The 25,870-nt window shown below is 41.2% G+C and overlaps 1 long non-coding RNA gene and 1 pseudogene across 3 annotated transcripts in view; one reads left to right on the top strand and one right to left on the bottom strand.

Moving 5' to 3' along the window:
* The window catches only part of LOC105074627 (uncharacterized), a 409,795-nt gene extending 385,049 nt beyond the window's left edge, over positions 1–24,746 (top strand). For all 3 annotated transcript variants that reach the window (XR_012507506.1, XR_012507504.1, XR_012507505.1), the window contains 2 exons: positions 6,960–7,091; positions 14,601–24,746. This is a non-coding gene — a long non-coding RNA (uncharacterized LOC105074627). The remainder of the gene's footprint in view (positions 1–6,959; positions 7,092–14,600) is intronic.
* Positions 24,747–24,872: 126 nt separating this feature from the next.
* LOC105074628 (large ribosomal subunit protein P2 pseudogene) lies at positions 24,873–25,516 on the bottom strand (annotated as a pseudogene).
* Positions 25,517–25,870: the final 354 nt, after the last annotated feature.

The following is a 25,870-nucleotide window of genomic DNA, read 5'->3' as shown; positions in this document are numbered from 1 at the left end:
GAGTGTCAGAATTCCTTTTTCTGTGCGTAAAATACAAGTTTCAGCTTTTCCTACTGTATAAAAGATTATTGGTTGTGGGGAAGGGAGTGAATAGATGTGCTTTGTATCACTGCCACCTTTGAGGCAGCTCGGAGGAGTGACGGTACTGCTGTGACATTTAGGAAGCCTCTCTTTTATTGCTGTCCTGGTTCAATAGTAATACCTACTGGCAGTTGAAACTTAATTAGGAGGGCGGCATTGTGGAACCTGCCCATTACTGAAGACTTTCTTCATATTAGCTGCTCCATCACTCACAAAGAATCCATCTACAGATTGGAAGGGTATGGAGTACTTGCCCTTAGTGCTAGTAAGAAGATTAAGGAGTACTTTACTTGACCATCCAGTTGCCTGTGGCCATCCCTACAGAATACCTTGGGGATGTCGAGGAGGATGTCCCCCAAACTCAGGTCAGTTCTTCCACCCTCTCCCAGGGCTGACTTTTACTCAGCAGGGCCGTACCAGTTATTAAATACTGAAGTTCCCCGCAACAGTGGGTACACAGACACTGTCCTTGGCTACCATGTGCCACTCACCCCATCCTGACCTCTGGGACCTACCCCAGGACTCCTTGGACTTCCCCAAAATCAAGTAATTGAAAGGTTAAGACCTTCTTTACTTACAGCAGGAAACTGCCTGATCCAGTCCACCCAGCCCCCTGAATCCGGCAGGCCCTATGCAGGCCCGCTTGAGTGCAGTCCCGTCTGACTTAGCTGTGACCTCTGAACATCACTCCCATGATGTTACTGCAGAGCTACAGTTCAGCAGGGCCAAGAAGGAAAGCAGGGGTATCTTTTTCTCTCCACACAGCAAAAATAGGTGAGATTGAGGGAACATTTCTGTGCCAGGCACACTATGCACTATTTCATTCATTCTTTACATCAGCCTTATTTTACAGATGAGTAAACCAGAAACATCTAAAGATGGTCCCTGACTTCACAACGGTTCAACTTACGTTGTTTTGACTTTTCGGCACTTGGAAAGTGATACACGTTCAGTAAAACCCATACTTTGATTTTTGAATTTTGGTCTTTTCCCAGGCTAGCGACATGCAGTACGACCCTCTCTGGTGACACTGGGCATCAGCAGTGACCCTCAGCTCCCAGTCAGCCATGTGATCACGAGGATGAACAACCCGTACACACACAACCGTTCTGCACCCATACAGCCATTCTGTCTTTCACTTTCAGTCAAGTGTTCAGTGAATTACATGAGACACCCAACACTTCATTATGAAATAGGCTTTGTGTTAGATGACTTTGCCCAACTGTAGGTTAATGTAAGTGTTCTGAGCACATTTAAGTCACGCGAGGCTAAGCTATAATGTTTGGTGGGTTAAGAGTATTTAATGTATTCTTGACTTATTTTTGCCTTATGATGGGTTTATTGGGACATAACCCCATTGTAAGTATAGGAAGATCTGCAGTAACTTCCACAAGATCCCACAGACAGTGCATGCGAGAGCTAGAATATGAAGCAGATCTGACCAGTACCAAAGCCAGACATCTAGTGAAATTCACCCAACGCTGCAAAGCCGAGGACAGTCCAAAGAATATGCAGCAAGCTCGGAAGGTACTTCCAGCAGAGGAGTTTCAGAAATGGTTTACACAGAGGCAGGATCACCAGCAAGAGCATAGAGCCCCCCGGCAGGGGAGACCACATCGGGAGATGGACATTCTCCTACATGTTCTCATGCAGTCTCAGTCACTCTCAGTGACACCCTCTTCAAGGAGGACAAGGGGACCTCCTTTGGATTACCTATGGTTCGACTCCCATAGAAACCAAACAGAAGAGGCCCCAGACTCCCCCTTTGGTTGTTGTTAATACTGAGTGTTAATACTGAGTGTAAAGGAACTTTAAAAAAAGAACTATCTTGACTCTTGTATAAATATAAAACAACTATGTCAAAGCTTTCATTTAACTCGTTAATTAAATGAGGGAACCAGTAAAATAAAGCCTCAAACAGCTCAACAGGAAGTCCCATTAAATAGACAGAGTACAATTGCTTGGTAATTGAGAAGGCACGTCTCCATCAACAGTCAGCTCAAAGGAGAAGCCGAAAGGTGGCAACATATATAAGTCAGGAATACTGAAAAGAATTTGCAGATGGAAACAAAACTGGTGCTTTTTGCTGGGAGAAGGGAAGAAGGTCAATTAACTCTCCACTGGACAGAATTTATTTGTATGTTTATTGATGTATTTAGATTACTCTCCATTTTCTATAAGTTACCTGTGATCTCTGCAGAATTATGCAACAGCGAAGTCAAAGAGGGGATATTCCTATAGGCAAGTCATCTCTAGTGGTTACAGCATTTCCTTGAAAAGATACTAATCTTGTCTTCTTATTCCAGTGTCTTCAGTGTCTTCTTACGTGAATCAAGTGGAAGAAAAATGAATGGAATTGATCCACAAGCAATTTCCTTCCCTTTTGAGCAATTGCCATTGGGTTTGGATTAGGGAATCAGTATGAAAGATTAGGCAAATTAATTATTTGCTCTTCAGCACCAGTCCCAGCAGAGTATTTCAGAGACAAATTATGAAAGCAAAGATATTTTCACATTCATTCATTCATTCAAGCAAAAAATTCTTATTGACACCTACTATATGCTCAGCTCTAGGAAAACTATGAGTCCACATGAGTTTCTAGGGAACTACTCCACAGAAGTTGCAGTTACAGTTACTCCTGTAACTGAAGGCACTTAACCCCAGATAAGGTGAGCTGCAAGCCTGAAAACACAGTGTAGAATATCCTGTTCACCTGTTCACCACTCAGGCAGAATGTCTGACCAGCTTACTCATTCATTTTTTTCGTGACTGATACAACTTGTCTGTGAATTTTTCACCATACTCCCCCTTCACCCATTCCCATCACCCCCAGCCCTAATGCCAGAACTTTCTTGGTCATGTTAAAGGTCTATTAGAATTCCCCAGTTAGGTGGTAGTTCTTAAAACTGACATGGTGAGCCTGGGGTAAGATTTTTTTTTTTATATCAAAACCACATTCTTCAAGTCAAGGAATTTATTTCCAGGCCTTCAATATTCATCCATATTATCTAAGATATTATTTAGACTTGATTTAAAGTTTGCAAAAGTTCAAAGCAAATTAAATCTTTATTGGCATAAACACAAACTCTGAATGGCTCATCAGTGAGCTGAATGAAAGATGACACAGATCTACCAGAAGGTGGCAGTGCTGCTTCTCCAAACATGTCAGGTCAACTAGGATCTTGAATCTCAGGACAGAAACTAGGCGTGGTTATTTCTTGACTCACTTTACATTTAATTCATACACATACTTTACAGAACAGAATGTGACTAAGCTCTACTTCAATGTTCACTATCACAATAGTATTCAAAATATACACAGAGGCAAACAAAACTTAGTAAGAATAGTTTACTTAAGGACAACATGAGTTCATAGATGTGTATTGAACCATTACAATGTGGAAGTTCCCCTGCTGAAAGTTCTATGTGGAAGACATCGAGAAGCAAAGGATCTAAGCCCTTAAGAAATGTGGAATATATTTTGGAAGAACAACTGTATTTATAAAATCATAAGAATTTCTCTTTTAAAATTCTGGTCCCAATCTAACTAGATGCTCCTGGATCTATTCTCCTAAGAGACATTAAACTTACTACTTCCTGTCTCACGGTAGGGTCTCTATCCTTAGCCTATCATGGCCATGTTTTCTTCACCGCTTTCATTTGTTTGACATGAAGTATCTCATCCCTTTACATTTTTGGTCCTGGAAGGCAAATAAGTCTTGGAGTGACTACTTCCCAGTGGAAATAAAGGGGACTTTTCTCAACCTTTTTTCCCAGGCAGCCAAGTAGCACCAAACTCCAAAAATCTGGATTACACCCGACTTGAGCCTTGCAATCCTCCCAAGACCAACATGATATTTCCCACAGAAACCTCAGCAGCCTACCCATGCTTAACAAAAGTTTAGTAGCCAAGAATTCAAAGAGGAAAAAAGAGAGAGAACTTTTATTGCTAGTATTCCCAACTTTAACCATTTCACAGTCTGCAATCCAGGATATTTACTAGCATGTTATGACAAAGAAAAATAATTAGCCAGAAGTCCCTCAGCTTGCTGAAACAACAACAGCAATAATCGTACTTAATAGTCTATTCCTCCTTCTCTCAATCATGCTAAGGTCGTTACTTGGTTTCAGTGAAATGAAAGTCACTATATGGGCACCGTATCTATGTTACTAAGCTCTGACTCAGGAGGCCCGATAATCTCAGTGAGTGTCTCTGGCAGAAGTTTGCACGACTCTTAGAATTCACATAGCTGGGGTCGAAGGAGCGATGAGTTGTGTGTTCATCTATTTTCAGGCAAAAGAAATAATGTAATCAACTTATATACCTTCACTGATCATCTGCTTGCTCCCTCTTCCTTCCACCACCTCTCAGGTTTGAGATTTTTTTTTTTTTAGTTAAAGCTCATTGCTGAGAAAACAAAGGCTGATGCTACAGAGGGGGAAATGCCAGGTCAGCAACTGAACCACCAAAGCCATATGTTCCCTAAATGCCCATTTTTCATCCTCAGTGGGCTCCGAAGTCAGATAGCTAAGACAGACAATGCAAAGAAAAACATGACCGCAGCAAAGCTCAGAAACAGCACTACAGTGAAAATGAAGTCTTCATACCAATCATGCATTTTTAATGTGAACACTTTTGGAGATCATCTCAATGTTTAGGCAGGGTTTTTCTTCATTGGTTATTTATTATGCTTTGAGATGGAAACATGAGCTAAGTGGGAAACCCAGAGACCGGGATTTACTTAACAACCACAACCTTGTCCCATCATAAATAAAAAGAAGAAAGTCTAACATCTCTTCAGGTTACATTGTGATAAATATACTGAAGAAGAAAAACCTACCAGGATTCATCACATCTTTTTTTTCCTTCCCATCCTAGAATTCCCTAGTATATAATATCTGATTGGTTTCTTTTCTCTATTAGGGATTCTCTGCCATGTTGTTTAGGTTAATTGTGCCATTTTATCATTTGCAATGTGAACATAGAAAAAAATGGGTAAAATTGAAGAGCTAATAATTAAGTGCCTTTAGCCAAATGAAAATAGCTTGGAGGCGGCCGGGAGAGGTACTGGAGATTAACATAAAATTAGGTCTACGGGTGGATAAAAAGGAGCAGCTTGAGAACCCCAGCAGTGGAACTAGCCCACTAGTCTGTTCAATTCTTCAGTGCTGATGTCGGGCCTCTCAAATGCAGGCTTTATTTTGGAATGTGAGTGTGAGATTCCCTAGGAGATTATTAAAGTTCTGTGGCAGACATAGTCATGAGATTAAGCTTCTGAAAACAGAGTTGCTCCTGTAAGACTGAGTAACTGAGCCCACGTGCTGAGGCTCAGGCCTAGGCATTCGTATACTTCCACAGCTCTCAAATTAAGACCGGTGTCTTCAACAGCCATCCAAGCGATTCTGCCATTTTCAGAGATGAAACTGATGCTTGGCTCTGTGTCCTGAAAGAATGCATTAATCCCCACTTTACACTGAGAATAATCCCTAGAAACATTGTAAACAGATTTTAAAATGTCCAGAATAAATAGAAAATCTGGAACCCACCAGAGGGAACTTGCGAGGCAGCTGAGTACCGTTTCAGGAGATCCCGTGAGTCACTCGTGACCATCCCCACGTCTAAAGGAGCCTTTTCAAGCTCTGTTTTCACAAAGCCAAGAGATTTTTGCACCCTGTGGTAAATAAAGTGCAGCAAACAAGACACAGTAACTGCCTTAAATGGTCTCATCAGACGGTTAATTATCAGGAATGATGGCTTCCCTCTGGCCAGACTATGTCACGATGCCAAATCTTCACAGTGAATTTGCTGATAAAGGTGAACTTCACTTAGTCTAGACCTGACAGACTGTGGGTCGTGCTGATCTTTACCTTTGTTGAACTCATTCTTAAAATAATACCTTCCCGCCTGAGTGCCCTCCAAGATGATACACAGAAGTAGGTAAGAGGGTGAAGCAGTGAATGGAAATTACAGGAGCTGTCGTGTCCTCTGCGACAGCTCCAAACGCGAGGCTGAGCTGTGCTGCCCCAAAGCAGGCTGACTGTCAAGACTGAAACATTCGGATCACTGCAGATCTCCAAATGGAGGGTGAAGACTCTGACAACAATCAAATCCATTTCTAGAAGGATTCTACAGTTGCACACATAAACTTGATGCTAATCACCCATGAGTCAACCTAGGTGACACCAATAAGTGTTTTTTTAAAATAAAGTCATAGTTTCTTCTTATTCTGAGTTGCATTTGGTGAGTGTGTTTACTTTGTGAAAACTCATGAAGCAGTCCACTTAAAATTGTGTATATTTCCACATATTTCAAAAAAATGCTTGCTTTAAAAAAAAAGAGACTTAAGATTGTTCTAGATATGGGGTCAGCAAATTATGGTCTGTGGGCCAAATACTGCCACCTACTGTTTTTTCTTACAACCTATGAGTTATGAATGGTTTGTATATTTCTAAATAGTTGAAAAAAAAGAAAAAATAGTATTTTGTGCACATGAAAATGTTATAAATTTCTAATTTCAGTGTCCTTAATAAGGTTTTATTGAAACAGCCACATCCATTCTTTTATTTGTTTGTTATTTTTTTAATGGGGAGGTTTAATTAGTTTTATTTATTTATTTTTAATGGAGACACTGGGAACTGAACCCAGGACTTCGTGCATGCTAGGCATACACTCTACCACTGAGCTATACCCTCCCCACCATCCATTCCTTTGTATATTGCCTGTGGCTGTTTTGGTTCTACTGCAACAGAGTTGAATAGTTGGGAAAGAAACAGTATGACCTGCAAAGCCTAAACTATTTATACTTATATCATTATTTATACTATTATACTATTTATATTATATATAAATATTTGTATTTATATCTAATCTTTTACAGAAAATGCTGATCCTTGTTCTAGATTTAAGGAGACAAAGGACATCAGACAACCAAATACAATACGTTACTCTTGACTGGAGCTCGATCAGGGAAAAATGCTATAAAGGACAGTTTGGAAACAATCTGGGAAATGTGAGTATGTTCTGTTTAATCAGATATTTTTATAACCATGTTAAATTTCCTGGTGTGATAATGGTACTGTGGTTGTTTACGTGGGAGAATGTCCTTGCTCTTAGGAGATACATAGAGTTGCAACTTCCTTGCAAAGGGTTGGGGGAGAGGTATACAAAGAGCGCACAGATTTATCACAAATGTTAGCTATTAGTGAATCTAGGTAAGTGATATAAGGGTATTTATCTTACTATTCTTTCAAGATTTCTATAGGTTAGAAAGTTTTCTAAATATAAAGTTGGGGAAAGTAATAAATAAAAACCAAAAACAGTATTAAAAGAAGTCACCTGGCAGGATATAAATGATTGATCAGTAGCACATGCTGAGGGCCAGTCAGTTAACAAAAGTGGTTTGAGGTTTGTACATAAACCGCTTCAGCAGATAAACTTTGGGAGTTGTCATCTATTAGCCAAGGGCTCTCATCCTTGTGGCTTTTCTGAATTCTCCTTTCTGTTTTTTCTGAGCCAACTCCAGACTGCAAGGGGTTTACCAAAGATTTACTTGTTATTCGATCTCTACATTTGAACCAAAAATGATAGTCTGTGTTTATCCTGTCTTTCGAGAAACTAAAAAAAAAGAAAAAAGAAAAAAATATTACCTCCCACGTAAATGTACTTTTCAGTTTTTCCTAATGGGACATAGAAATCCATCATTAACTGTCACTTTGTCTTTTAAGAATTATTTAATTCCTTGAAGATTTATTATCTCTTTAATCAGAGCAAAGTCCTAATGCACCAGTAATCATCAGTAATGTACCAGTAATTATACACCATTTTCAGCCTATATCTCATCTGTGTATTTTTGTGAGAATTTCTTTTCTAAATTATGTTTTTGTCTGTGGGCAGTCATTTTGAGGTTTAGGAACCAGCTGAGGTCTAGATTTTCTTGAAAGGTTGCACGCGGATCTGCAAGGGCTTGGGAATTCCACGAAGAAGCAGTTGTAGGCCGGGGCCATGAAGCCTTCTCGGCTCTAGAATGCAGTAAATGTGATTGTCACTCTTCAAGACCAGTCCCTTGGCCCCAAGTCAGGTTGCCTCATTGTGACATAAAATCTATTTTATCACAATTCATTTTGTCTCATATTGTCAGGCAGAGAGCGTACAGGTTGTGACTTCTCAAGGAAACAAAAACAGCACTTGTTTTACTAATAGAATTGATGGTCTCTTCAAAGCAAAAATGTAGATCAGAAACAAATTGTCCTTTACGCACTGGCTGAGCTTTAAAACAACTCCCCAACTGTCACAGAAAGGAACAAGACTTAATTCTATGTAAATGCATGAACCAGTTTCTAAAAATAAAATTGGAAAGCATTTTAGTTGCTATAACCTTCATTCCAGGAAAATGAGTTATATGAGTGTCATATATTGTTTTATGGAATTTGGAGATTAAAATGATTTTTGGTAGACATCATGTCAGCTTCCTATTCGAACGAGCCCAGAATGAAGCTGAATAGAGTTATAGGGAAAAAATGAATGACCGTTAACTGGCAGTGAAACAGCCAGGCATTGCCAGTAACTTCTTCAGCTCATATTTACACACGTTATACTCCCTTCAAATTTGTTATTGGCTATGTTCGCATAGACTGAAGGTTCTGCACCCGTGGTACCTCTCAAAGCAGATTCCTGTTGATTCAAACTATTTTATGGCTGATCCACTCCAGAGTTTGGAGAAAGGGGATCATAGTCAGCTCTTTGTGATCCCCTGTGTCCCATCCAAGGCTGGCAACCGGTAGAGCAACTGATAGCATATCCTCTGCCCCTATGGAGATGAATCTCTGATGGAAATGAATGTTTGGTGAGCCCCGCTAAAGGCTTTTACAAAGTGAAATTCAAAAGTTAAACAATCAGACCTTTGTAGCGGAAATAATGTATTTTCTCTCTCCTTCTTGATAATGTCTTTTTATTCTCCGGTCCTTCTATCATTGATTCTGAACATTAATGTTGAGGTTTACTGTCCCGGTGAAGAGAGGGCACCAAAACTCCCAGGAAAAACAAGAGTGAAGCCGTAGGCTCAAAAGCCTATACTGAATTTCACAATAGGTATGGCAACCTATGGCAGAGACAGCTTCAAAAGAGGAAAGCAAACAAAAGTTTCTTGAGTTCCAGAAGGAAAAAAATATGAAGTGCTCAGAACGTGGTGTTTATATGAGAAAGTCCAGTGTTGTTTTTTCTGAAACACAAAGGAAAGATAAGGACACTTGAGGGAGGGAGCTAGAGAGATGTGGGAGAGTGAAAAGACTTAAAGGGAGTGAATGATGCGGGTCTGTGTAAAAGGGCCTCTCACGCTGCTGCCTCTGGGTCCAAATCCTTAGATGGGAAGGAGTGATGAAAACCCCCAGAAAGATGTCAGAGGACAAGACAGGAGGGGACTTGTCCCCTGTGTCCTGTCTGGAATGCTGGGAGGAAAGGGCCTCCCTGGGTGCCCCCAGCAATGTGGAGTAGCCCCAGTAGAAGGGAAAGGACCAGGCAGGTGCAGGAGAAAAAGGACGTGAGGCAGACCCACATCCCACCAATGGCACCTCCAGTCTCCTGTACCTGCGGTGTCTGAAGGAGGGTCTTGAGTGAGCACAGAGAGAACTGAAGTGTGGGACTGCAGAGAAGGGAGACAGACACTCCCACAGGGAGAGGCTGTGGGGTGAGCCGCCAGTCGGAGATGAGATGGGAAATGTTGCTGAGTCTCAGAAGGTGAATAGACCCCAGCCTGAGTTGAGTCCAGAGCCCCGTCTACCAGGCAGAGGGCTGAACCCAGAGCAGAGCAATTGCCTTGAGGTGAGCTGGTTGAGGGAACAGTCTTTGAGAGACATCAACTGTGGATGCAGCAGGAAAGTGATTGCAGCCCAACGGTTTCTCTTTCAATGCCAAGATAATACATAAATCCCCCAGAGCCTCTAACAGCTCCTGGGGAGATGGGAGGGGGAAGGGAGAGAGATGAAACAGGAAATGATTATGCACCCATGGTTCTCAGCCAAGAGTCAGTTTTGTTCCTTGAGGGATGTTTGAAAATGTCCAGAGATGTTTTTTAGTTGGTACAGTGGGAGAGGGGAGGCACCTACTGGCATCTAGTCCGCAGAGGCCAGGAATGCTGCTAAAACAGCCTACAACACACAGGACAGCTGTCCCAACAAAGAAGTATTCTGCCCCAAATGTGAATAGTATTGAGGGCAAGAAACCCGGAGTCAAAGTGATTGTTACCACCATTAACAGAAATCAAAACATGAGAATGTTTTTAAAAAGTTGTATTTTTGCCCACCTGAGTTCCTATACTGAACAAACACACACGTGCATATGTGTATACACACACACACACACACACACACACACTACGATACAAAGATGGAGATTTGAAGAAAATGGTGAGTGGAACGCAAAATGGAAGGGCATAGCCCTGAGAAACTTCAACAGTTAAAAGTTAGATAGGAAAAACCAGTAAGAAAGATTTGGGGGAGAGGAAATGACGTACAGAAGAAACCAAGAGTGTGTAGTATCACAAAAGCTAAGGGACATGGAAGTAACCTAAATATCAATTGACAAGAGGTCTGGATAAAGAAGTTGTGATATATTTATACAATGGAATACTACTCAGCCACAAAAAAAGAATAAAAGAATGCCATTTGCAACAACATGGAGGAACCTGGAGATCGTCATTCTAAGTGAATTAAGCCAGAAAGAGAAAGAAATACACTATATGATATCACTTGTATGTAGAATCTTTAAAAAAAGACATAAATGAACTTATTTACAAAATAGAAATACAAGAACAGACATAGAAAACAAACTTATGGTTACCAGAGGGAAAGCAGATAGGGAGGGATAAATTGGGAGTTCAAGGCTTATAGATAATAACTATTATATATAAAATAGATAAACAACAAGGTCCTAATGTATAGCATAGGGAACTATATTCAATACCTTGTAATAGCCCATAATGAAAAAGAATATGAAAAGAAATATATGTGTGTGTGTGTGTGTGTGTGTACAACCGAATCACTATGCTGTGCAACAGAAATTAGCAGAACATTGTAAACTGACTATACTTCAATTTAAAAAAAAAAATCTAAGGGGAAGAGTGACTCAAGAAGGACAGAGTGGCCAACTGTCCAAGAAGAGAAAATGACTAGTAAAAAGTATGTCAAATGAATTCTGCCTCCTGCCTATTAGGACAGGTGGGAAGTGATGAGATCCAGAGGAAATGAGAAAGGATCAGCTTCGGGTAGGAGAAGATATTCCTCTTCCCTCTTCCTTTGCAGCAGGATGGGAGAAAACGAGAATGGGTACAGATACAAGAAGGCTTGTCAATTTTATTGCAAATAATTGTGAATTTCCCACATCAGAGGCAAAATTGTCTGCTGAAACTGAGAAGGGAAGAGAAGAGAAGCCAAAGAGTGTGGAAGCTCTGAAATAGTAACTATGGAGAGTAGGTGAGTCAGTCAAGGGAAAGTTGGCAGGTTGCGTGGGTGGTGTTGAGCACTCAGTTGAGGCTGGTGATCATGAAATTGTAATGATAATGATCAGCATGTAATGTGATATTTCCCCAGAACTTCTCAGCTGCCTGATGCAATCACAGAAAAGACAGGCAGCTGGATTAGCCAGCATGGAGTTTTGGTAGGAGCAGTGGTTCTTCACCAGAGTTTGTGTCAGAATCACACTAAAATTTTTTGGAGGCACAAACACACATGCATAGACTCTATCCCACAGTTCTGGCTCCGTAAACCTGATGGTTGGTCCGTACATCCCTCCAGTCTACGGGAAGTTCTTCAGTGATGTGCAGCCCCCACTTAGCAGCCACTCATCCATTTGGTGCAACTAAAGACAGACTGGCCAGGAAGTTAGCAAGGGAAGGATTAAAATGATAGGCAGTAAAATCTAAACCAGATTAGATAAAGAAGTAAAGACACAGAGTCTCATGGATAGAGAGAATATGGATCTCCCTCAAATTACGAAGGGGTTATGTCCCAATAAACCCATTGTAAGTTGAAACTATTTTAGGTCGAAAATGCCTTTATAATACACCTAACCTACTGAACATCATACTTTAGCCTAGCCCATCTTCGTGCTCAGAACACTTAAATGAGCCTACAGTTGAGCAAAATCATATGACACAAAGCTTACTTTATAGTAAGTGTTGGCTACCTTGTGTAATTTCTTGAACAGTGTACTGAAAGTGAAATACAGAGTGTAGGTACATCGGTTGTTTATCCCAATGATGTCATGGCTGATTGAGAGCCACCACAGCCCAGCATCAGGAGAGAGAATGGTACCACATATCCTGCTCTGCTAGCCTGGGAAAAGATCAAAATGCAAAATTCAAAGGATGGTTTCTACTGAATGCATATCGCTTTCACACCATCATGAAATTATAAAGTCGTAAATTGAATCATCCTAAGTTGGGGACTGTCTGTACAGAGATCAACGTATGGGAGGTCCCAATAAAGCCAAAGAACATGTCCTGTGCAGAAAGAGTGCTGATGGCAAGTTTGAATTAAGCAAATTTAGAGTACAGTTTCATTCTCACCATAAATTTTTGTAGAGGAGAAAAAAAAATGTGTAATCTCCCATAAAGCTGTGTTTTCTTGTAAGTGATGGCCCAGAAATGCTTGTCATTTCTTTGATGCTAATGAAACACTGAAGTTTCCGAAGACAAATTATGTCATGTGATGCTGCCCATAGAGCTTATAGGCATTTTCCCCCATTCTTTACAGATGTCTTCCCACAGGGGATGAAAAACAAAGAGATGAACACTCTTTAAGCACTGAAAGGGGAAACTGGTGATGGGAAAGGCTGTCCCTACACTGATGACTGGACCTGCTGAGGCCCTACTCACGGTCATTTTACCATGAGCCACGGTTCCTTGTCTTCCAAACTGTAAGACAGGAACACTAACCAAGAGGAAAATTACACAATTCATGCCGTTTCCATTTTATAATTTGCGGGGAGTAAATCAAATGATTGCTAAAAAGAGAACGTTATTTTAGGATGGAGGCAGAAGGAAGGCTTTGGATAATAAGGGCCTTAGGAAGTGAACTGAGAATTTTTATCTCTGGTCAGTAAATTACTTAGACAGATCGTCTCTTTAAGACAAAGGAATCTTTCAAGTTATCTGCTTCTATTTTCACAAATATTGGCTATGATCACTGTTATTCAGCCCCTTGCAACCTTTCTGCCCAACTCTATCAACAAAGGAAATTGCTCGTGGGATGGGTTCCATGTCTCACTCAGCGGTCACAGGCTGGTATTGAGTGGTGCCCCTGCCTGGAGGGCTGAGCAGAGTCTGTGAAGAGCAGGGAACACCTCTGAAGACTGGCCTCCTGGTCTGGCCTCATGTGACTCTGCCTGACACACTCCCTAGGCTTTTCCTGCAGTGAAGGTGTGATCTCTCTTTACAGCATCCTCTCAGGGACAAGTTGTTGGACTGTAATTTAGTGGCCCCCTAAGTTTTTGATTTTGTTTTTTTGATTTTCCAATGTTTTCAACATTGTTAGGGCTAGGGCTAGGGCTAAGATGGGCGCAATAATAAATACAGAGATAGAGGAGGTAGCTGGTCTTAGTGGTTCTTTAGTAAACAGCTTAATTGCGTCGGCGATGGGCTGTAGTAGGCCATATGGTCCTCAATCCATCAGCCTGGGAGAGAATGCTCTTCGTGGTCCAGCCCCATCTCCTATCACTTTCCTCCCTCTCTCTCTGAAGCCCACACTCCAGCCACTGCAGGCAATGGCACTTCTTGGTGATGTGGCATTTCTTCCACGTTCAGGAATGCATTTCCCCCAATCTTCAGGTTGGGAAACAGACCCAGATTCTATTCATAGCTTTGCCATTAGTCAGAGGGGGCTTCAGTTTCTTCCTCTACAAAATAAGAGAATTAGAGGCTTAGCCATTGCAAAGTTGTGGCCCTATCCATCCTTTGACAGGCAGAGCGTTTGTGCGGGGGTGTGAGTGTGGGGGGGGGTGTTCCACTCCCCAGTCCACCCTAGTCCCCACCACTCTCTCTCACCCAGGCCCAGCAGCACACACATTTACATTAGTACCTGGCCCTTGGTGCACAGAAATTGCCCACCAAGAAGCCAGATGATCTGTAAGGTTTCGTCCAGGTCTAACAACATGTGAAATAAATTAACTCAAAAAACACAGGCTCAAGCAGATGGTAAATGTGCAAGAAATACATAAAAGACCTCAGCCTCAGGTACCAGAGACCCTATCAAATAGTCCTGGACTGACACCAGGACCTTTACAAAACTGTCGGATTCCCTTGACTGGTCCCATGTGGCTAACGAATTTGCTTTTACCACGTGGCTTAGCAGGTATTAGCACCATTGCTCCCAGGATGGTCTGTTTTTCCCCACAAAACCAAACTGATTTCTCCACAGAACACCTGTTCCTTTTGAAGCTGTAACCCAATGATCAATAATCTTTATTTTCCGTCCTGTCTAATAATTTATATGCGAGAAAATGAAGGTCCTACTATTTCTCATTTTAGCACTGCCTCTTTCTGCCGGTGTCTGATGCAGCAAAGAAAATCTGGAGCCCATTTCTCTCCATCACTTGATTTTGACAAGATCATGAACCCCTGGAATTCCAGTCCACCCCAGGGAAACTTGTTGTTCAGACGCTGTGATATATGCTCACCGACTCCCAACATCCATTTCCTTTGACATAAAGACGATGGCCTTTTCTTTCACCAAACCCATCTCATCTTAAACCAGTTTAAACCTTTTTTTACACTAAAGCCATGCTGCTCAGGTGTGATAAAAACAAATAAATCATCTAGTTTACTCCAAAGAGAAAATGCTATGACAACGGCTAAAGGGCAGAGGGCTGAATCAAACAGTTTCTTAAGACCCCTTCAAGCTCTGCTGTTTTGTGATTGTAATTTAAGTTCATTGAAAGATTATACCAGAACTATGGATGCCTCACAATATCTTATGAATCCAAAGTACTGGAAAAGAAGTGTTAAGAAATCTACATTAAGAAATCTGTCTCCAACAATGAAAGCAAGGAACCCTTGAGAATGTACATGTGGAGACACCAACTTCTGAACTTCAAAGAAGAGGCCAAAGTAATACAGGGCTGGAATATGCAGAGTGGCACCCAGAGATCTGAGAATTACGTTCCGGTGATGATCTACAGCTCTGGAGAGTCAAGGTCTGGGATCCCAGAATGATTTATGACTGCAGAGCTATGTACGAGAAATTTATTTGGAAGTCGAGAAAAGAAAGATGAGCTAGTGTCTCAGTAAGTGCTTGCAATCCTCTGAGAAATAGCTAAGCCCTTGCAAAGGTTATAACCAAATATAGGAATACTTCTAATCTTGATCATCCTTTTGGAAGTGAGTACCTATTGTGACTGAAAAGACAGGGTGTGTACTCATGCAACCAGAATTTTATATATATATATTGCAGCTCTCCGTTGATTTCATTCACTTGGAAATTATCTTTTACTTCTGAAACTCATTTGGTTAGGCAGTGCCTAAACTAAAGCTTGGAGATACTGCCCAAGGTCGCTCAGATAATAAACTCCAGAGTCAAACTATGCCTGACTGCTGAATCTGGACTCTTAATCATTATATAATATTAACTTTCTATTAAAGAAATACATTGTTCATTTATTCAAACACTTCTACTGATGAGAGAGCCAATGGAAGTTTTAAAGCATGATCAGCCTTGTTTTTTAGAAAGCTTACTCTGACAGTGGAGTGGTGGGTGACCTATGTGGTGGAAGAGACTGGTGGCAGGGATGCACTTACAATACCACTGTAGTAGTCTGAGCAGGACATGAGGAAGACCTTTAATGTAGTAGCAGTGGAGATAGAGAAGAGGAATCAAACTTAACATGTAGTTTTATAACAGAATTAGTAACTGTGGACAAGAAACTGGATAGTTAGAGGTGAGGGAGAAGGAGTTATTGAGGATGACTTTGTCTTCTAATTTGGAGCCTGGGTGATGCCCTTGATGGAAGAGGGAAGATTAAAAGGCTAAGAACAAGTTGATGAGGACAGCGGAGAGAATGAATTCAATTTGGGAGCCTGAGGTTATTCCATCAGGTGTGCAGAACGAAAGATGGTCACAGGTAGGAGTCACGACTGTATGGATGGAGGCTAGAGTCAAGAGAATAGGTGAGATCACTCAGGAAAACGTTATGGAGAGAAAAAGACCCTGTGAGTCACCACTTACGTGCAGAAAAGGAGGAAAAAGCAGAAGACAGAAGCGGAATGCTGCAGGCAGAACTGTGGAGGGCCATGTCTGCGGAGCAAAAGAAAGGCTTTCAAGAAGCAAATAACACAGGGAAGCCAAACGAAAGAGGTCCAAATATAGATCTTTGGATTTAGCCATTAGAAAGCTGTTAGCAGAGCTGAAAATCAAGCAGTGGAAGTCAATGTCATTCACAGCCATCCAAGCCTGCTCAGGATTAGGAATAAACTCCTTTCCTAATGGAAGAAAGTTGTAGGAGTCTTGCTGAGGCTTTAAAGACTATAGGCCAGGTACTTGGTGTTTCCGCAAATGGAGATAGTGTGTTTACCTGAATTCAAAACGCTGACAGTGTTTGACCTAATTTTTACCTAAATACTAAGTCAAAACAAGAGGCTTTCAAGATAATAAGTGCTGACATGCCCGTGATTGTCTTTATGTGAGGAACAGGAGCCTGTTACAGAAAGGACAGATGCCCAGAGACTTTGACTAATTCAGGGCTCACATTTATTTCAAGATGTTTTATTCAGGATTAGTTCTAATGAGAGAAAGCTTGTATTTTTGTTTCCTTAAGGGGTTAAAATGAAGTTCTCACGTTCCAGGCAACAGCATCAATGGTCCACAGGGCCCACCAGTTTTAAAGTCATGTGATTGGTGATACCTTTTTAATTTGGGGACTCTCATCTCAAGTTCTGTACATTAAAGAAAATTTTATTTTTATTTTTATATTGTACTATTCTAATCCAGATAATTCAAATTCACATAAAATATACCCACACTGTTTATATTAAATAATGTTACTTTACATATTAAATATCTAAAAAGGCTTTTTAGAAGTTAGTATTTGACACATTTAACTGAGAATATGTTTTTACTCTACCATATTGCTTGGCAAACAAGTTCTATACAAATGTAAGGTGTATTAGTATTGTCTCTAATGAAATATTAAAGTAGCTTAATAACATCTTACTATTTGAAATACTTCTTTAAGAAGCTGATGGAACTTGTAAGGTTTTTGCATCACTTTGAACTAATCTCCACTTTGAGTGGGATGCCTACCCCAACCCTGTGTTTCATGTGAAGAGCATAAATTATTCTGTTTTACAGTTGAGACACTGGGTCTCTGAGAAAGTAGGAAAAAAGAACTTGAGTTATGAGCAAGTCGGAGATTAAATCAGACAAAGAATGGACAGATTTTTGTGCTTCTAGGCCTATTCTTTCCTTCTTTGTTATATCACAAATAGGCTGCCTCTATACCCCTAACCAACTCCACCAATTGTGTTGTTTGTGTTAAAAAAAAAAAAAAAAAAGCCCTGGTTTTGACATTTTCATTTGTAGTAACTGGTAAAATAACAATCTTAAAATATCTAGAACTGGAAGTATGTTACCTCAAAATTACCAGTGCCAATGATAAATAATACCTGATAGGTCAATATTAACAAACTCACAAAGTTAAAGTTTTCTGGGAAAGAATGGCTACATGAAGTATGTACAGCTACAAACATCCCAGAGTCACAAAAAATAGGAAGGGCTCTTTGAAGCTGGAAAGCCAGTTAGTGTGGAGGCCTTAGAGAAGACTTCAACAGCAGTTGAGACAAAAGGGGAAAAAAAACACTTTTCATTCGCGATCCAGTTCTGCAAAGACTGAATTCTAACTGATTAGAAGGCATGTGACAGCCAAATGGGCCTGAACAATAGAACAGAGTGTGGTGGAGGGATTTAAGTGTGGGGCTAGGAAACCGGCATCTCAAATTGTCTTGAAGGTCTTGCCAATGACTTGCAGCCTGACTTTACTCTATTTATGTCCCCTCTTTCACTCCGATGTTCAATCTCTTTCTCTATAGAAACCGGGTCGGGGGGATCATTTGTGGCCTGTTTTGTATGATACGTGCCAAGTAACAAACTGTGATAAAGAACTCTGTTCAGTCCTAGCTGGGGGTGAGTAGACAGGCTAAACCCCGACCACCCAGCGCATGGGTGAATTTTTAAGAAGCAATGATCTTCTTTCTCTGTTTTACATTTCAGTGTGAAAAATATTAGAAAGCACAGAAAAGTAAAAATAATTGAAATTCATCCACAAATCCAGAAATTATTGCTGACATTTGGTGTATTACCTTTCAGTCTTGGGTGTGTGTGTGCCTATGACACACGTTTAACACACACGATTAAAGAGGAGACTATATTTTCAGTAAATTACAACCTACAACAGACAGTGCTTTGCCCCCTGTATTCTTCACTGAGTAGATAATATATTTTTTAATAATCTGTGAGGATTTGGGGGTGGCTCCCATATTATTCTGTTTAATGCACTTAACATTATTTATTTATTCAGTCCCATCTTTTTAGATATTTAGGTCATTTTCAACTTTTTGCTGTTAAGAAAGATGCTGCATTAAATATCATTAAACATAAATCCTTGTAGCTAATTGATTATATGACTAAGATAAATTTAGAGTGTTAAAATCACTGAGTAAAGGGATATGATCATCTTGGGCTCATACATTATATATTCTCCAATGGCTTTCCAGAAAGTTTACACCAAATTGCACTCTGTTCAGTGTTGTATGAGAGTGTACATTTGCCTGAATTTTCTTTCATCTTTATTATTTAATTGGTTTTTAAGAGTACTTCACTTGTTTTAATTTCTTGGGTTATTAATGAGCAATCCTGTTGGTAGGATTGCTCATTAAGTAGGATAAGTATCTGTGCATTTTTAATTGAATCTCTTATTTTTCAACCTAGAAGACAAAATCTACTACTATCTTATCAAAAGAACACCTAGAAGTACAAACTTCCAACTTATAGTTAGGAAGGAAGTAGGGACTGAAAGCCCCAGAGGATACTCAAATATCTGCCAATGATCTAGAACAGAGATGGAAATTTTATGTAAATACACGGTGCCTTTGTTCCCCCTACCCCCACTCCCCAGTTGGCAGACATGACACTTTTTCCAGTGAGCCTGGATATCCTCAGAATTCTTCTCAACCCCAGCTGCTATCATTCTGAACAATTACCTCTTTTAGTTGGTACTTGAAATGAAACCAGTTTGCCCTTTTGGCCCAGAGTGTAGCCTACAATTCCAATGGAAAAGATAAAGGTAGGAAACCTACAATGTCACATGGTTGCTGGACTCTTCCCTGATCTGGTCCTCTCCTAAATATGTGTCATAGAAACGCAGTGTTAGCTCCACACAGACGTTCCATTGTACCTATGCCGTTAATGTATACAGTGCACTTGTGGAAGTTCTGGCCTCTTTCCATATCCTCCTTAGTTTCTAGAACAGTACTCCTTGGCGATAATAAACAGCTGTTGGCTGTCTGATAATGTAATTATCAGGATTCTTCCTTGGTCTCTTCAAGCTCAATATATACTCTTCCTCTAAAGTTTGCCTCCACTGTTCAACATTCAGTTATGTTTCTTCTCCCTTCCTATCCCTTTCCATTTTAATGTCCCTTTTTCATGCAGCCTGTTACCACTCCCTAAAGGGACATCATTTCATGGGATCCTGAGTGGCCATGTCCATTCAACAAGCACATAAGAGAGTGGCTGCCATATGGTGTCTTTAGAGATCAGTAAAATCATTCTTTTTTTTTTAATTGAAGTATAGTCAGTTTACAATGTTGTGTCAATTTCTGGTGTACAGCACAATGCTTCAGTCATACATGACCATACATATATTTGTTTTCATATTCTTTTTCACCATAAGTTACTACAAGATATTGAATATAGTTCCCTCTGCTGTACAGTATGAACTTGTTGTTTATTGTATTTTGTGAGAATCCTCCTGTATTTCGCAGCAAGAGACATTCTGCCATAGTTCAGTAGGTGTTCTGTGCGATTCAGTGGGTTTATAGATGTAATTCTTGGTGTATTTGTGGGGCAGGGCGAGCTGTGAGTCTCTCTACTCCGCTGTCTTGGCACTTCTCTCAGTAAAATCACTCTTATGTAGACCATCCACTTGGAGAAATGGTGCCCCTTTTTTTTTTGCCGCAAAAGAAGGAAGCAGCTGGTGAGGAGCTGATAATGAGAGCTGTACTTTTGATGAGCAGCAGGAAGGATCAGTCCAGAGGAACTGAGGATGGAATGACTAGTCAGCCTTTCTCAGAATGAAGCTTAGCCTGGTTTCCAGTCTCTGCATCTCTCCTCTTCCAACAGCTTGAGCCACTGACAACCAATCCTGCCCTTAGGTGGAAGGATTTTAAGATAGTCTAGTTCCATTTGACTTTCAGTGCACCTGGCTCTGACCTTGGGCACAAGAACTAATCATGGAACTTCCCACATATTCAATCAGTAATTCACTTAATCAATGTGTTTTGAGCACCTATTACGTGCTAGGCACAGTTGTGGACAAGACAGGCATGACACCTGCCAAAGGCAATACGAGGAATGGTTTGGAAAGGATTTAGACACCCCAAATTCTCCACTAACCCCCCACCCCACCCCAAATAAGTTCCTAGCCCTTCTTGTAACCAGATTGCCACTCAAATCCTCTCCTGATGGAAATTCGGGAGCCACCCTGCCCTCTTAGAACTTACATTTAGCACCAAAGAGTAAGAAGTCAGTGGCATCCAAGTCAGCCAGGTACTACTAGTGCTGTGATGGAGGCACTGACTGATGCTGTGACCACCAAGAAGGACATCAAACCCAAGAGTCACAGAAATGACATCCAAGAAAAGACCTAAAATGTGATTGACTTAGGCAGCAACAGAGGCGGGGGGAAAGTGCTAAGCAGAGGATTCAGTATCCATGAAGCCTAGAAGGAAAGAAAACATGACATATTCTAAGAACTGGGTGTTAGTTTTGGAAGGTAGAATGGGTGAAGTGTCAGAGAAACAGGATAAATCACAAGATGTGAGGATGGGGAAGTGAGCAAGGCCAAATGGAAGAAGGCTATAAGCCAGGACACAGCGTGGGAACTCTATCCTAAAAGAAATGGGAAGCCAGTGTGTTTGAAGCAAGCAAATGAATGGATAGGTTTGTGTTTAGAAAGATTGCTTGGGTCAAAGTCAAGAATGGAGGGGAGAGAAGCAAAACTGGAAAGGAGGGCTTCATCACGAAGCTTTTGGAACCATTCAGGCTGCAGGTGGTCCTGTCCTGGAGCAAGGGTAGAGGCGTTGGGGATGGGAGGAAGTGTAAGGTTTCTATTAGTTCTCTGGGGCTGCATAAGAAAGCACCTTAAACTGCGTGGCTTAAAACAACAGACATTTATTCTCTCGCAGTTTAGGGGGCACGTTTGAGTTTGAGATCCAGGTGTTGGCCGGGCTATGCCTCCCCTGACGCCTCTAGCAGAGGATTCTTCCTGACTCTGCTGCTCCCAGCATGGCCAGCAATCCAAGCTTGCCAAGGCCCCGCTCTGGCCACGTGGCCATGTCCTTCCCACGGGTCTTCCCCTCATCCTCCCTCTGCACGTTTCTGCCCCTCTGTCAAGATCTCCCCTTTTTGTAACACCAGCTATACTGGATGAAAGCCTGCCCTAGTGACCTCGTTGTAACATGATCCCTCTGGGGTGCTGGGAATTGAGACTTCAACTTATCTTTTTTGAGGGACACAATTCAACCCCTAACAGGGTTTTATTCCAAGTCCCAGTCTCCCCCGATGCCCTGGGTCAGATGGATGCTTTGTTCCCTTGGTCTGAGCCCCTGCCCTCCAGGACACAGCACTGCCTTATTCTTAATAGTCCTCCTTCCAAAGGCTAGAGGCTTGTCTCAGTTGGGAAATGGGATCTTCGGGACTTTCCTACTACCACGGCTTGCCAGTTCAGCTCTCAGAATATTTTCTGTATCTGAGTTCCTCAGCCGAAGCACTGTCCACCTTCCATGGCAGCCTACTCCCAGGATGCAACATTTCTGTTGCCAGTGACTATCACCTGCTCCCCATCTTGCAACCTCTAGATCAGTGTTTCTCAGAGTGAGGGCCATAGACCACCTGCAGCAGAATCACCCAGGAGTATTGTTGAAAAATACCGTTTATTCTGACCTACCTAACCCCACTGAATCAGAACCCCTAGCTGTGGGGTCCAAGATTCCATGTTTACAACAAACTGTCCTAGTGATTGTCATCAACACTCAAGTTTGAAGATCACAACTCTAGATTATGCATTCTGCTTCCCTGGATTTCCTGCCAGCCCCTGCTGCAAGGTCTGTCTCTCAATGTTGGCGCTATTTCTGGAGGTATATCTCCTTCTAGGCCCTCCTCCCCTTCCAGCTGGCCCCGTGCTATCATGGTTAAACAACCATTCCAAGCCACCAATTCTGATCTCACAACCAGAGGGGCAATAACACACTGAAATAAACTATTCTTATGAAGAAAAGAACCAAGTATTGGGATTCGCTTAGCCTAGTAAAGATGTGTATTTACATACTACTGATGAAAATAATATGAGAATAAAACTATTTATTGAATGACTTTAAGAATACCCCCCAAATTAAAATCCTGATAGATAAAATAGCTGCAACAGAATCATCTAAAGGTTAAATATATTGTATATATTTAGATACATATAAAATATATATGCATATACTATATGTATGTGTGTATATATATGTGTGTGTGTGTGTGTGTATATATATATATATATATATATATATATATATATATTTAATTGAAAGTAGAGATAGGCTCTCCAGAGCCCTGATTGCTTCCCTCAGTCTGAAACACTCATCCTCACTCTACTCAAAAAAAAAAAAAAAAAAAATCATAGTCTGAAAGTCCTCAATCACCTGATATTTAGTTTAAAAGATCAAGTTTACCTTCTTCTGGGTGCTTTTAAGGATTTAGCCTTTTGCGTTTTGGCTCCAGTATAAGTGAGTTATACAATAGATGTAAGTATGTAAAAATATTAATTTTTAGAGCTCAGTTCACAAGTGAATTCTTAGAATTTTCTTCGAGAGATTGAAGTTTCAGTTCTATTTAACCACCAGAAAAGAGCAGGCATAGGGCCTAGTTTGGGTACCAAATAAATATTTGATAATGTTAATTACATTCTTGCCCAAGGCTGAGAGATTGTCACCAACAGAGGAGTAGATGATCACCCCTCATCCCAAGTGGTTTGGTCTCGTTTGTCCGTAAAACTCGCATCAGACTTTGACTTGTTCCTGATGTTTTATGTTGTAATGATGGAGGACATTCCTAAGCACAGATGCCTATCAGTTATTTGTAGGTAAACCTTTCATATGTAGAGTAGGGTTAAGAAACTCCAAAATAATACATGGGACTGATCTAGCATTTAAAGTAAAGGAAGACTTGAAGTGATTATTTAAATAGATTAAGTCTAAATAAACTGACTTGGACTTCAATTATATTTCCTGGATATTTCAGTCAAATTGTGATGTCATGCACCCCATTTGCTCATTTTATCAAAATGAACCCACTGTGTTTACACTAAATATTTACATATTTACACTTGGAGAAGATGCTGCCATTTATTTTTTAAAGTAGCAACCTTGCATTTCTAACATCAACAACCAGCCTATATATAACTTTTTTTTAATATTTGTTAGTTGAGTAATAGTCATTTTACAATGTTGTGTCAAATTTCAGTGTAGAGTACAATTTTTCAGTTATACACGAACATACACATATTCATTGTCACATTTTTTGTTCGCTGTGAGCTACCATATATACAACTTTTGCTGTCTTGTTCATCTGTCTTTAATCTTGCTTTCATCATTCAAAAAATTAAACACTTTTCTTGATTATTTTTCCTGCCTTTTTACAGGTATGTTCTTTAAAGGCTTGATGCTAGGGTGAAGGTGTTTTATATAACAGGCAAAGCCCAGGGTTGCTGAACCTCTGACACAAGAGACCTAGCAAGGTCTACTTTTGTAAGAGGAAGCTTGTCTTTGCTGCCTTTTTGCCTCTTTTCCAACCCTGGGCCTGCCGTCTTCACAACGCTCTCTATACTGAGCTTCCCCAAGTTGTCCTCTGTTGGGCAAATCATTAAAATCCCTTTTACGTTTCACACCCCACCATCCTCAGAAAGTACCCTGTAAAATGAAAGATACAAAATGCTGCCATTCTCATTTTGCCCGCTCCATTTCAAAACATTCTCCTCAGCTAGGAAGTACAAAAGTGTAGCTGATTATAGAGCCCGTGTTAATGTTACATTGTACAAGAGGAACACGTTGGATTAAATCTGGAAAGAAAGAGAAGGAAATAGGGCTCTCAGTGGCCCTCTCCATGGCCATCTACTGCTCCGCAGACGAACAGGACCTGGGCACCTCATCTTTGAAAGGATGCCTCTCCTTCTTCCTGTCTCCTGCATGCCTTCCAATCCACTTTTCTCTGACTGGTTAGTCTCAGCCTTTCAAATGTAAGTATGACCATGCTTTGATGAGCTTATGTAGACCTCAGGCTTCCTCTTTCACTTACCACCATGAGGGACTTCCTTGGAAACTCAAACAGAAATATAAGAAGAAAGCTTTGATTTTCACTTCATTTTGTATTCTCTTTACAGAGCACAATCTTTCTGTTTTTATTTTTATTTTATTTTATTTTATTTTATTTTATTTTATTTTATTTTATTTTATTTTATTTATTTTATTTATTTATTTATTTTTTTTTTTTTTTTACGTAAAAAGAGTTTTATTTGCAGGGAGCGAGACTCTAGTCGAACAAGCCAAACCCCATGTCATCGTCTGACTCCTCTGACTCCTCCTCCTTCTCCTCCTTCTTTTCCTCTGCTACGGCTGGGGCAGAACCCGCAGCAGGACCTGCAGAGCCTGGGGCAGCTGGGACGGCCACAGCCCCGCCAGCAGGCACGCTGGCCAGCTTGCCGATGCCCTGAGCAATGACGTCCTCGATGTTCTTTCCGTTCAGCTCACTGATGACCTTGTTGAGCCGGTCATCGTCTGCCTCTCTGCCCACGCTGTCCAGGATCTTTTCGATGTCCTTGGCGCTGGGGGAGGCATTGCCCCCGAGCGCGGCCAGCAGGTAAGAGGCGACGTAGCGCATCCTGAGGTGCGGAGAGGGCGGCGGCGTTGCCGGGAGGCCTCCCGGCCCGTGCGCCGCCGCGCGTGGCCCGGCCCGAGGGTCCCCTCTGAGGCCTAGCCCGCGCCCTGCTCCGCACCCGGCCCCGCGCCCTGCCTGCCCTCCGCGACGCTCACGACGGCGACTGGCCCGTGCCCCGGCCTCCCCACTCACTCGGCAGCGGGGGAGAGGCCTCACGCGTGCAACCTCGGTGGCGTCAAGGACGGAAAAAAAAGCAATCTTTCTGTTTTTAGACAGTGTTGGTAATTTGGGGAATCCCAAACTATGTAAATAACCACACTCTTCTCTAAGTTTCAGTTATACAATAAATTAGACTACTTTCTTAAAAGACTTTTTGGAAAGCAGAGGCCAGCTCTGAAAACACAAGTCAGTTTGTTTTTTTTTTTAAACACAATTCAAAAACAAACCTCACAGTGTGTTGTCAGCATTGGCTTTTAATGTGTAGCTGTAAAAGAACTCATTGAGACAAACATACAGTTGGGTTTTAAAAGGCCAGGGTAGCGGGGTTTTTTGAGTAATTGAAGATTTGTAAGTTTTAAAATTGTGAGCTGGCATTCTGTACAAACATATGTTA

The sequence above is a fragment of the Camelus bactrianus genome, chromosome 6 (assembly GCF_048773025.1).
Source record: "Camelus bactrianus isolate YW-2024 breed Bactrian camel chromosome 6, ASM4877302v1, whole genome shotgun sequence".
In the NCBI taxonomy this organism is placed as follows: Eukaryota; Metazoa; Chordata; class Mammalia; order Artiodactyla; family Camelidae; genus Camelus; species Camelus bactrianus.
The sequence above is the reverse complement of the archived record's forward strand: the minus strand, read 5'-3'. Positions and strand labels throughout refer to the sequence as shown.